Source organism: Mus musculus, chromosome Y, assembly GCF_000001635.26.
Source record: "Mus musculus strain C57BL/6J chromosome Y, GRCm38.p6 C57BL/6J".
NCBI classification, from domain to species: Eukaryota; Metazoa; Chordata; class Mammalia; order Rodentia; family Muridae; genus Mus; species Mus musculus.
In genome coordinates this window covers 2,677,743-2,691,505 of record NC_000087.7, presented here as the reverse complement: position 1 = coordinate 2,691,505, position 13,763 = coordinate 2,677,743, and the positions used below count along the sequence as shown (strand labels likewise).

The 13,763-nt window shown below is 44.2% G+C and overlaps 1 pseudogene; it reads right to left on the bottom strand.

Moving 5' to 3' along the window:
- Gm18798 (predicted gene, 18798) lies at positions 2,474-12,324 on the bottom strand (annotated as a pseudogene).

The following is a 13,763-nucleotide window of genomic DNA, read 5'->3' as shown; positions in this document are numbered from 1 at the left end:
CCATTTGCAATCGGCCCTCAGCGGGGCTTTTTCAGCTGTACTTGACTCCCAGCCACAGTGCAGTTAACTTATCAGTTTGTGCTGTGCAAATTGAGACTGCTTTTTAAACAAGTTAAACTAAATCAAAGGATGGACAGCCAGCAGATAAAGTTTTAACCATTTATATTTTTCAACATGAAACACAGAACAACAATCATTCAAACAACAAAACAAAAACAAACATGAATTGACAGACCTATGGGCAATTTGGTGCACCAAAAATAGACAATAGACAGACAGGGAATAGAACTTGATGTCTCAAAAGGACCCCGATATCCTAACCAGAGCTAAGAATATCTCCATAAGAGCCAGAGAGGAAGCAGGATGTCTCCCGTTTTCCTTCTGTTCCTAGGAGAGCTCTGAAATATCTTACTTTTATTTTCTCTCTTTTTTGCTAAAAGATCCCAAACAGGGGATAACTGCTTTTCTAAAACTTATTTTCTCTCTCTCATGTTCAGAGTCTACTTCCTTATCTCCTTCTTCTGAGAATACTGCCAGAGAAGGGAGAGGAGGCACAGTGGCTGCTTCTGATAGTTACTCCTCAATAAGAAAAGACAGTTGCAGGGACCACATCGGGTCAGAAAAGACAGTTGCAGGGACCACATTGGGATCCTCATTAACTAGTTTATCATTTAAATCTCTACCTACTTTTGACCATTTTTTACAATGTATCTCTGCTTCATCTATAATAACCATGGACATACCTGGTCTATGAAAATAAAAAGTCTATCTAATCTTTCTTTTTAACTCGTACTCCTCTTTCCCTGAGAGCTATCTTTAAACCTTTGATGAAGGCTGCCTCTTTAGATAGCTTATTTCCCATAACCTGAAGTGGAATTGACTCAACTCACCAAGAACTTCTCACTCTTCTGTGAGCAGCAGAAGGTGTCCTTCACTACTTCTAAATTCTTGGGGTCGTGACGAACTTCTCAGGAACCTCCACGGATAGGAAGTACGATCTGGACCTCGTCCCACGCTGGACACCACTTATCCCGTCCTGTGGGATTCAGTTAGTTGTGGGTGCGAGGGGGACCGCAACCTGGAAGGAGATGGGAGGAAGAAAAAGAGAAATAGGAGACCAGGAAGGGTACCTATCGAGGCCATTTGGCCTGTTAGGGAGATTGTGAAGGGCTCACTTTCTCTCAGAGAAATATGTCTCTGACATATTTCTTTAAGTGAGTTATTAAAGTCCTTCTTGATGTCCTCTACCATCATCATGAGATATGCTTTTAAATCTGGGTCTAGCTTTTTGGGTGTGTTGGGGTGCCCAGGACTGGGTGAGGCGGGAGTGCTGCATTCTGATGATGGTGAGTGGTCTTGACTTCTGTTAGTAAGATTCTTACGTTTGCCTCTTGCCATCTGGTAATCTCTGGAGTCAGTTTTTATAGCTGTCTCTGGTTAGAGCTTGTTCCTTTTGTGATTCTGTTAGTCTCTATCAGCAGACCTGGGAGACTAACTCTCTCCTGAGCTTCAGTGGTCAGAGCACTCTCTGCAGGCAAGCTCTCCTCTTGCAGGGAAGGTGCCCAGATATCTGGCATTCAAACCTGCCTCCTGGCAGAAGTTGTGTTCCACTCACCAGAGGTCCTAAGATCCCGTGGAGTGTGCTCTGTGGACCTTGGGGGTGTCTGCTGACTCCGCGCCTAAGGTGGCCCAGTCGAAAAAGGTTTTCAAGGATGGTGAGGTGGTAGAGAATGGGAGAAGTTATTCAAGGGGCAAAAGAGTTTAGTTTTGTAAGATGAAGACGATAGAGCTGGGCAAAGTGATTTAGATTAAGTTCACAGGAGATAGAAACTAGTTAATGGAAAGAAATGTCAAGCAAGGGGAGAGGGGAGAGACACACTGTTATGAACAGTGAATGAAGGAAGGGAAAGTCTGAAAGGAAGATTGTTGGTCAAATATCACTCAGGAGGAGACAACTACTCTGAAAGGGAAACTGAGGAACTGTATCAACTTGGGAGATTTGTACAAGAGAACAGATTCCTCAGGGAGATCAGAAGAGAAAACAGAGTGTGTGACACAGGAGTGCAGAAATCGAGGTGTGCTTTAAGCAGATACAGAGAGGACAGGAACACAGAGGGAGAATAGAGGTGACCTGTTACCAAGGAGACAAAGCAGCAAAGGTATCAAGACACCCAAAGGACAGGGAGCAGTCAGGTTCTTTTTGCATGAAAGTAAATAAATCAAGAAGAAACAAGAAGGGGAATTCTATAAAGTCCTCACACAAGGAAGGGGATGAACCATTTCCATAAGTCCATATTGCAGAGAAATGAGATACAGAGCTTTTGTTTGTCCACCCATCAACCCTTAAGCACAGACTACGTAAATCTCAGAAATATAGTGAAAATCCTGGCCAGTGGCAAACACCATAGGGAAGGCTGAGCAGGACAGAACACAAACAGATGACTGCTGAACGAATGGTGAAGCATTCTCACTGATGGTGGTGGCACTGGTACTCTGCAGCTCCTGCTCAGAAACATGGATCCTGATGCCAGACTTGGGAGCAAACTTGGGGACCGGCAGAGACTGCAGGAGTTTGGCCACCACAGCACAGTCCTGGGACCCTCCTAGTCCGTATATCTGAGCAAACAGGTTGGCAGCAGCCATCACATAATCCAGATGCAGGGGCTGAAAGAAAGCCATGGCAAAGGAAAGTCAGCTTAACAACCACAGGTTAAGAGTAGAGAGACCCACTTCCCACATACCCACCTGGGAGATCCCAAGGACACTTACATTGTTTATGTCAAAGGTGAGCAGATGTGGACAGCGTTTTGGTCCTGACCAGAAAAGTGATCCAGAGCTTGTAAGCTAGGAGAATGCAAACGCATGAAGAGGACCCAGGGAGAAGCACTCTCAGGCAGTCCTCAGGCCAAGAAGCCTAGGTTCACCATTCTTGGGAAATTCACGATGAGTCAAACACACGGCAAGTTCAACTTACCAATTTATATGAGGCAACACTAAGAAATGCAAGTTAGTCCTTTCTAAACACCCACAAGCCACCTACTTCACAGATATGGCTTACGAAGACATTAGGCACGTCACAATCCAGTGTCAAACACAGCTGGGACTTGAAACCCACGGATCACTGCATGCTTAACTGTAAAATTTCTCACTTACAACTACAGCCCTCAAAGAGAACTCAGCTGTGACTCAGCCCACAAGTGCACCTGGGAAGGAAACTAAGCCCCTTGCCTGGCTGACTGAAGTAGGAAAACACAAATCCTTGCACCAAGTACTGGCCTACACCTTGCCTTGAGGTGCCTGTGGCAGCTAGACTGCCTGGAAGAAGCCATGTACAGACAGAGGACAGTAAGCATCCAATTTCCTGAAAATGTGCTCAGCCAAATAAATCCACCAAGTATGTAATACCTGAGCTGGAGGAAAGTTGTGCAACAACTGCTGGATGTTGTGAGAATACTCGGCGTGTCAGTGCTGGTAGGCCCAAGTCACACAGTCGTCGGCCCAAGTCTGTGGCCTCTGCAGGACCAGGCTGCAGTGTATGGCCTCCAGTACTTACAAAGGCTGGGTGCCAGCTAGCTGCAGTGTCTGCTCCATGAACTTGGGGTCCCTATCCAATACAAAGACCTGGATTACTTCAGAGGCCTAGAAGTAAAGTTTCTGTGCAAGCCTTCTTTCTCCAGGGAAAATGTCAATCCTGACCATTTTCCATCATCCTCCACCAGCATAAGGCTCAATCAACCACTAGTTATCCAAAGCATCCACCGTGGATGTGCCTGAGGAGAGCAGACAAGGATGCCTTTGTTGACTGCCTTCTGTCCACTGTTGGTTTGTCTGTTACTTACGTGAGGTATTGGTTAATATTTTCAGCTGACTGCTTGAAGAGCTCTTCAAACTCATCCCGAGCTCACTACAGTCAGAGCAAACAAATGCATGTCAGCAATAGCCAAACAAACAAACAAAAACAACAACAAACAACAACAACAACCCCAAAAAACCCCTTCTTGTACACATTAGTGAGACAACCAGTTAGTAAAGACTGTTCTGGGTGAAGACTGTGTTAACCTGTACAATAAGGATACCCACGTGTTCCAGACCAGAGGCCATACTTTGCAGCCAAGTATGTATGTGTGAGAATCTGGAATGTTCGTGGCAATACAGGTGTGATGTGCTTGGATTATAAGAAAGAGAGACAGAAAGGAAGAAGTCACACTTAAAAGAACAATGACCCATTGGCAGTTACTTTTAGTACTGGGCAGAACAGTACCCAGGTCTCAACAGGAATTCCTCTAGTTTGTTGTTGTTGTTGTTGTTGTTGTTGTTGTTGTTGTTTTGTCCCCACCCCACCCCACCCCCCCGCCCCCCAAGGTTTCTGAGAACTAGGAGGTCACTGCAGAAATGGTCTGGGGCATGTACACAGACACTGGACCATACAGGTTCTAAATTCTAACTCTCACACATACTTACCTGCTTTTATGACCTATTGCAGTGGAATAAAACTCCCCTGTAGCCAGCTGGTTGTTAAGTCTCTGATGTAACTAGCATTTACACTCATCAAATTTAGTGTGTGAGCACATGCATACTGCAAGACTGAGTATGGTGCCAAGTACAAACCCACTGCTAAAAATTTTACCAAAGTATATTAACAGCCCATATCCAGCCTAAGTGCTTTACAAAATCTCCATGGTAGGTATTACTTCAATGCACATTTTGCAGATGAGGAATCTGAGGACCAGATAGGTCTCCTCCTACAAAGTTACCGAACACATTCTAAAACCTTTTGTGCCTCTCTGTCTGCTGTGCAGACTCAGAGACATTTTATAACTTTGAACAAGAAACAGGATAAAGTAATTTGGTTGGAACTCTCCAGTCCCTTCCTTCCTGATCTCCACCTCCTTGCAATGGCCTCAAAGTACTGACACTATGAGCCTAGGAGCAAACAGAAACTAAACAACCCACCACCCAACCTCCCTGGGCCCCATTGAACTGGAAGAACACAAGCAGAACTAGGCTATGGGTTTAGTTTCCAGTAGAGCATTCATTTTGTCCAGCCAGAGGACACACAAGATTATGTACTTGACAACACAGTCAGACGTCACACTGAAAAACCAGTTGTTTTAACTTTTAACTTAACACTTTGGGTAAGAGTTTAGCACACCAAAAATGCACTTACTATTACAGGTAATTTAGAAAATCAGCAGAGACAACAATAGCTGATTTGTGTAGCAAAAAGCATTGCTTATGGATCATTCTCACTGTTCAGACACAAGTCCAACTGATGTTCTCTTTAACTCTTTTGAAATTAGAAGGTAAGGTTAATTATGGTACTTAAAATGTTTTCCATACAATATAGTTTGATTGTATTTTTTTCCTTCTGCCAACCCCTCCCAGAACCTCCTAAACTCCCCAGCCTCTTAACTCACGTGCCATCTCTCAAGAAAACACTATAAAAAGTAGAACCCAAAAGAAAGAAAGAAAGAAAGAAAGAAAGAAAGAAAGAAAGAAAGAAAGAAAGAGAGAGAGAGAGAGAGAGAGAGAGAGAGAGAAAGGGAGGGGGGAGGGAGGGAGGGAGAGAGAGAGAGAGAGAGAGAGAGAGAGAGAGAGAGAGAGGAGAGAGAGGAGAGAGAGAGAGAAACCCACCAGCAAGACAAATAATACCAAAACAGAAGTGCACAAGAAAAAACCTGAGGTCCACCTGGCCACCTTCTCCCAAGCATGGAGCCTACCCTGGAATGAGGTTGATAGATGCCATTAACATCCCATTGTAGACATTGGTTTTGTTTGTTTGTTTGTTTGTTTTTATATTTGTTTTTGTTTTTTTCCTTTTCTGAGCTTGGTTAGAACTGGAACTTTGTGTGGACTTCCCCTTCCTTGTGTTGGGATTTTGTCTGGCTTAAACTTGTACAATTTTGAGTGCTGTCAACCAGAAGTGGATGACCCCAAAGAAACCATGTCTGATACATAGATACACACTTGGGCTGATACACATACGATTGATATAAAGACATGGACGTGTTGTGGATACAGAACACATCAGAAACTAGAAATCTGTAGCATGAGACTGGCAAAGGCTCAAGGACCTAACCCTTCCACCTCCCATTCCTCCCAAGGTTGATCACCTGCAGAGTGTGCTCAATGGCATTAGGGAAGATCTTCAGTGAGCAGATGGGGATGGATTTCTCAGGTGGGTTCTGGCTTGAGCTGTAAGATTCTGTCAAGAAGGGAACAACAACCTGCATGTTGCCCTTGGTGCCCAGCATGCCTGATTCCAGCAGAGGCTTATGATAGCAAACACAATGGAGGTCCACGTATAATCCTTCAGGGAGATGGGAAGAAATGGCAGATGAGTAGCAGGCAAGCTTACCTAAGACAGGGACACAGGTCAGCTTGGTCTACAGAGTGAGTTCCAGGACAGCCGAGGTTACACAGAGAAACCCTGTCTCGAAAAACCAAGGCAAGACAGGAACACAAGAACCTCATACATACACTCTATCCTGCTCTTGCCCTCCTCACTCAACTCCAAACTTAGAAGCATCCACATTGTCTAGGGCATTGGCCACACCATCCAGCTTTTGAAAGAAGTCATCATCATACATGTGTTCTGTCTCCAGGCCTACTTGATTCTGGTGGCTGAATACCCAGTGTGTGGATTTATGTCATGCACTACTGCAGCAGCAGTCTCAGACTTTAATTTCTGGGTGGGAATATGAAAAACAGAGCTGTTTCCCACACACTGAGGTGACCAAAGTCCACAGAGATATCCCACGATTTATCTCATAAAAGGTTAGGCTCAAAGTCAACCAGGCTGGAACAGTGCCAATACCATCCGGCTGAGCACAACAGATATTATAAAGGACATTAGAATGTTCTTTTATGACAGCTACATTTCTATTAATTCATAAAATTCTGTCTTCTTTTGCTTTAAGGATTATAAAGGAAGGGCTGGAGGGATGGCTCAGCAGTTAACAGCACTGACTGTTCTGCCAGAGGTCTTGAGGGTTCAAGTTCCAGCAAACACATGGTGGCTCACAACCATCCATAGTGGGATCCAAAGCCCTCTTCCAGTGTGTCTGAAGACATTGACAGTGTACTCAAATATATAAAATAAATAAACCCTTTTTTTACAAAAAGGATTATAAATGATATTTGGCACCACACAATATTTTGAGTACTAAAACAAGAAACAAGGTCAGAACGGCTACTCTACTTTCAATTAATGACATCCAGAGTAACCAGAATAAAACCACAGACAGACTGAGACTCCTCTGGTTCTACTTTCACTTGTGGTATAAATGGGTTGTGGCCTCCTCCACCTAAGTTCTGTTCTTTAAATACCACACACCCAAATGTCATATCTTCCCTCAGGCTTCTACTACTTTTGCATGGTCAACTGTCTGCCCACATACTGGTACTGTTTCACCATGGATAGCTCCATTTCCCTAGGAGAAAGCCTTCATAAGCACTGAAAACAAGCCCTCCTGACATTTTCGAATTGCTACTTCTCTGTTCCTCTTTACTTCTCTTACACGTTTGAGATTCTAACATTAGCCATATGCCACTTACTGCAACAGTAGGCCAACATGGTCAAGCAAGAGTCTCCCAAGAGCTTTTGGGAGTATAGATCATAAGCACCACAACTTCTTATGTTAGAATCTTAAGCAGAATATTTAAAAGTGTTAGTGCACTTAACACACTAGGTCAAGAACAGGTGAGCTAAGCGTAAGCATTTACCAGCAAAAGAAAAAAAAAAAAAAAAAAAACAGAACACCCCTGAGGACTCAGACTATACTCACATCTTATAAATATGTTTTAGGTTACATACTCTCTTACAACAGCTGAGTGTATGTGCCTGTATATATGTATGTGTACACACAAGTACAGGTGTATATAGGCACACACAGCATATATGCAATATGTAGTACATGTATGAATGAGTGAGATCCTAGAGTACTAGTAGTACTAGTCCATATACACTATGTGCAGCTCTCTTCCTTTTTTTTTTTTTTTTTTTTTTTTGGTCATCAGGTTCTAGTTATCTGGAAAGCAGCTTCCCAGCTTCCCTGAACGGGCTTCCTAAACATATGGAAGAAATTTGTCCTTTCCACTGATAGAGCAATCTGGGAGGGGAAAGACAAACAGTATTTGATGCCATTTAAGTTATTATTGAGTCTTACAGACTCAGTGTTACAGGAGGAGGACACCAAAATGCAACCAGGAAGCCTCTCACTTGCTCCAATCTTCCCACTAGAGAAAGCCAGGAGCATTTCTTTTGTTACCTTATGTTTTCTAAATCTAGAGTCTAGGATGCTTGATGAAAAATAAAGCAAAGAAAAGATGAATTATCAACAAGACAGTCAAGGTAACACTGACCTGTAGGGAATGCCCAGCTATGCCTCTATTACCCATCTCACTCTGTCATATCTGCAATGCCCAAGCATCCAAGCTTAGGTGGGGAGGAAAAATAGGCAAATGAAAAAATTGTGACACATAAAAATGTCTATTGGCCTCACTCCTGAATGTCTGAAAAAAAGGAGGGAACTAAAGGGGGAGAAAATGTAAAAATGTCTATTGACCTCACACCTGAATGTCTGAAAAAAAAAGGAGGGAACTAAAGGGGGAAAAATGGAAAAAAAAAATCCTGAGTGCCAGGATTACAGGTGCATGCCATCATCCACAATGGCACCTTTCTTACAAACAGGTTATATTGACAGAGTCCAAGAGTGGAGGGCTACAAAACATACAAAAAAAAAAAAAAAAAAAAAGGGAGTCTTTGTTCACCTCTCATCACTGATAAGTTTCAGCTCATGCATGCAGAAAGACTTCCTAGAAAACAGACATCACCTTGAGTACTCAGCATCACACTCATTCAAGTCTGGACAATACAAAGGAGTTGATACCAGGGTTATCTAGATAAATCTTTTAGGAGTAAAGTTCAGCATGCTAAGACAACTGAAGCCAGCATTAAACATGTAAGACTCACAAGTACCTCACTTCTATCAAACGTGTTATAAAACATCATGCTACTTTGACTGTGGCTGATCTCACTCATCTCACTTTAGTTATCTGCAGGTGTCTTAATTTAAGGGATATCATCTCTACAGAAGCTTTGTTATCTCACACCTTTGCTGGGACTCACTGTCTTTGGCCTGCACACACAAACTGCTGTGTTTTAAATTACTGTAGACTCCCCTCCTAAACTCTTCCATCACTGCCACACTGTCTTCATACATTGTCTCAATGAGGCAGTTTGGACGACCGAGGTGAGCCCCCATCAGGATCCATCTTTATCTGTTTCCTCCAACCCCCAGTGTAGCAGTTACCTCCATGTGCTGCCTTCCTGACTGCATAACAGCATTTTGAATAGTTATTCTAAATTTAAACTCAGCCATAACGATCACAGAGCAAGGGCTCTTACAAACTGAGCCGTCTTTCCAGACATTAGTCTACCAGAAACCAGCTTACCCATCACACACACTAGAAAGGACCTAGTCACTCTGTCCTTTTAGAGCTTAAAAGAGAAAATCTAATTGTCTAAAATAAAACCAAAAACGGGGGAAGAGGGTGGGAGCAAGTCAAAAGGGAATGAACCAAGGAATAAGTGGTGTGCCTGACAATACTCGAGAATCAGTCCAGCGTCACAGAAAGGGATGGTGCACTGGAGGTGGGAGACACAAGTAAGGCCCTGTTCTATCAAGGCATGGTGGCTTTAATCCCAGCATTCAGGCAAGAGGGCAAAGACGAGTTGGAGACCAGCCCAGTCTGCTGTGAAAAGTTCCAGAGTGACCTCTTGGCTTCTAAGGCAGCCCTTATCAGCCAACCTTCCCTGTGTTCTGTGCTATCACTTCTCACCCTCCTTCCCCAGGCTTCCCTTACCCAGAACTTTGATCTCTATGGGACCAATGCCATTGAGTACACTCATGCCCTGAACTTCTGTGAAAGAGATAACGTCACCACTTTCAAATCCATGCTGGGAGTCATCCAAGCAGGTGACAATCCCTGGATTCTCCTGGTTGGGGAAAAAGCAAAAAGAAGATTAAGAGTTAAGCTTCCCACAGTGTGGCATGCTTATAGTCGCACCATCCTGGAAGCTGAGGCAGAAGGTTTATCCTGTATTCAAACCAACCTAGCCAAACCTCCTAGCTACATTACGGAGAATGTCTGAAACACACACACACACACACACACACACACACACACACACACACACACACACACACACACACACACACACACACACACACACACACACACACACACACACACACACACACACACACACACACACACAGACACACACAGACACAGACACGCACGCACGCACGCACGCACGCACGCACACACGCACTCACGCACGCACGCATGCACGCACACACACGCATGCACGCATGCACCCACGCACGCACGCACCCATGCACGCACGCGCATGCACACAAACCAAAAACAAAAAATCCACCATCACCAAAAAAAGTAAAAGAACAAAAGAAAAAACAGAAAAAGAAAAAGAAAAAGAAAAACTTTCCAAGATTTCAAGGGCAGGCAACTAGTGTTTAATTTCCCTCACTGATAGGCTACTGACTAGGTTATTTCGTGACAGATCCCAAGTCCAACTGTTGGGTGGGGACAGGGGAAGGGAACGAAAAGGGGGAAAAGGAAAAGAATTTAAAAGAATGTGAGGGAATGGGAAAGGATTGGAAAGGAATCCTCAAGACAAAGGAAAGGTGGGAAAGGAAGGAGAGCAGAGAGAAAAGGAGGTTCAGAGAACAGGAAAAGGAAGGGAAAAAACAAAAGAAAACAATTACTACCTACCTCCTCTGCATGAGAACATAAGGGGCTGGCCTCCTTACCTTAGTGATCATTGAAACCATGGCACTCAGTGCCTGTTCCCAATTTGAATCAGTGAGAAACATTTCCTCTCCAAAGACACAGAAGAGTTGTCTAGGGAAGGAGGCAAAGGGAGTGATGCTTTGGACCAAGCACAGGGCCTTCCAGCACTCAAGGTACTGGGACAGATCAGGTGACGTTCACACCACACAGGAAAATAATGAAAAATCATTTCAAAACTGGTTGGTGGAGGAGGACATGAAGGCTTGGGAGTCTCTTGGCCTATGTTTGGTAGAAGTTAGACAAAGGCAAGCACTCACCCAACTAGGCCCGGAGTGTCTGCTACTACCAGCTTGATTCCGTGGCTGTGGCAGAATTCACCCACCTGCAGCTGATATTCCAAAGGAGTGTTGGTAAGAACCACTACCTGTAAAGAATAATAGGCCCAGGTTTGGGGTGGAGTGAGAGAATAAAAAAGCTGACAGAAGTGAGGGAGAAGGGTGAAGAATCCAACACCCAGGCTCAGCTGGCATAGCCTTTTGTCACATGGACACACAAGTCTCAATGGGCATCAGGTATAACAAGGGTCAGAGAACAGTTTTTAAAAAACACTACCAACTACAGGAATAAAGCAGTGCTAGACAAACAAGGTGTGGAGACCAGCTAAGTTCATTTATCTGGTAAAAATAGACAGCTGGCTACCTACAGCCAGGTTCTATCCATCAAGAGTGGACTGCCCAGCCAGTCTGGGTTTCCTCTCATTATACTCACTCACACAAGGTGTACAAATATTATACAAGCAGGTGCTGTGCTCCATTCAGTCTCACTATAACACAACACCTTTCTGCAAGAGAATCTGCCCCTCTGGGGAGCTCTACCTGCTACCTACATCTCCTAGTTTTCCCAGAACCAGATCTGACACAAGGTGCCAGCCTAAATGGCAACAAACCTGGGAGAATAAGACATGGGAATACTCCAGGGTACCTGAAAACCACTAAGGAACTCCTCAATTAGAGGCCCTGTGTAGGCAAACACAGGAATATAACTGTTGAGTTCAGCAAAGCATTGTTGGGATATATCAGCCCAGTTTTACCAATATCTTCATCAAATAGGCAGAACTATGAAAAGGGGGTAGGAAGATAACACTGAAACACATGCAGTGCACACGCTGGAGCCTAAGCAAGGACAAGCCAAAAGGAGATACCTGGGAAGACAGAGATGCCCACTGGGCAGTGCCCTGGTCATGGAGAGTGACAGCCTTGACCCCACCAAGGATGATATTCTTGGCAATTTCCACACCCAGACCCTGCAGGCCTGATATCAGTACACTGGAAGCCTGGAGATGCTTCACTGCCTCATGGCCTAGTACATACCTGTCAGCAAAGAACTCTAGGTTAGGGTCTGCCCCACTCTGTGCCTTCTTTCAATCTCCATCTCCTGTCCTGGGTACACAGCTGGCAGGAGTAAAGGCTTTCATCTACGTCCATTTCCTTGTTTTTTTGACATTTCCTAAAGATGAGCAGAGAGTTCCAGAGGAGATAAAATAGAAATGAGACTGAGACATTTGGAAAGACAGAGGTACTTCATCACCCCCACTGGTTGTTTCCATCCTTACAAACGTCATACTCATGTTGGTTGGCCCTGGGGGCACGCCAAACATCACAGAATAGGTAGGAGGCCAACTAGAATCCAGACTAGAGTCAGGTCCAGACACTTTGCGTTTTTTGGACAGGACTGAGCTGGACATCTGAAGAAATGGGGAGGATCACAGCTGAGGCTCTGTGGCAGGAACATTCTCTTCAGAAAGATTTTCTCTCTCTCTCTCTCTCTCTCTCTCTCTCTCTCTCTCTCTCTCTCTCTCTCTCTCTCTCTGTGTGTGTGTGTGTGTGTGTGTGTGTGTGTGTGTGTGTGTGTGTGTGTGTATGTGTTTAATGCTACCCTTCTCTGACAGAGAAGGCACTGAAGATAATCAAACTAATGCAGCTCTTAACGGTCAGTGCAGAGGATAAAAAAAAAAAAGTGCTTGTGCACACAGATAAGCACTAGAGAAGCCTGAAAAGTTAAGCAAGCACACAGGCATCCTTCAAAGGAAAGAGATGTTTACCTTCCTTTCTCCTGGAATGCTGGGCATCAATGTAGTTTACACCCTGGTGACATTTTGCTGTCTGATGAGTCAAGCTCCACCCGAAACCATAAGAAACTATGTTTCGCTTATCCCAGAACATTTCCCTCTAAATCCTGGACATTGCTTCTAGGCCATAAAACCCATTCTTAAGAGGGATGTGACTGTACTTATCAACAGCCTCAGTGGTTCCTATGCTATCTCAGGGTCAGGGCAATGGTAACATGCCCACGCATGCGCACACACACACACACACACACACACACACACACACACACACACGTGCACTCACACTCACATATGCTTGCTCGCTCATCCTCATGTCTGCCTCTGTCAACCTCTCTAAGCTCTAAATCTTTGGCCCTATTCTGAATCAATAATACCCATCCTTGTGAAAGAAGCCAGGGTGTTCTTTGTAAAGAATAGCAATGTCTTAAATTTGCTGTGCACTTGGGACTGAATTATTATTAGAATGAACACCTCTAAAATTGTGCCGTGCTTAAATATGGCTAAACTTTGGCTGATGATCTGGGTCAGACTCCGGAAGTCTGGGTCCAAGCACCAGTTCCAGTATCAGGCTGATCCCAGTTTCACTCTTGGTCATCCTGATGATAAAGTTTACCTGCCTGCTGTAAAGCATGGTAGATCAGAAGTTTAAACGTTTTCACCCAAAAGAATCAGTGAACAGACACTGCTTAGAACCCAAACTGAAACTGGGTATCTCTAAACAATAAAACAGAATCCCACATTATATACACTGCTTTTTGAAGCTAGAGGTAAGGGAAGGGCCAGTGAAAGGATGAGAACTATGGAGGCCCTGGCAAAG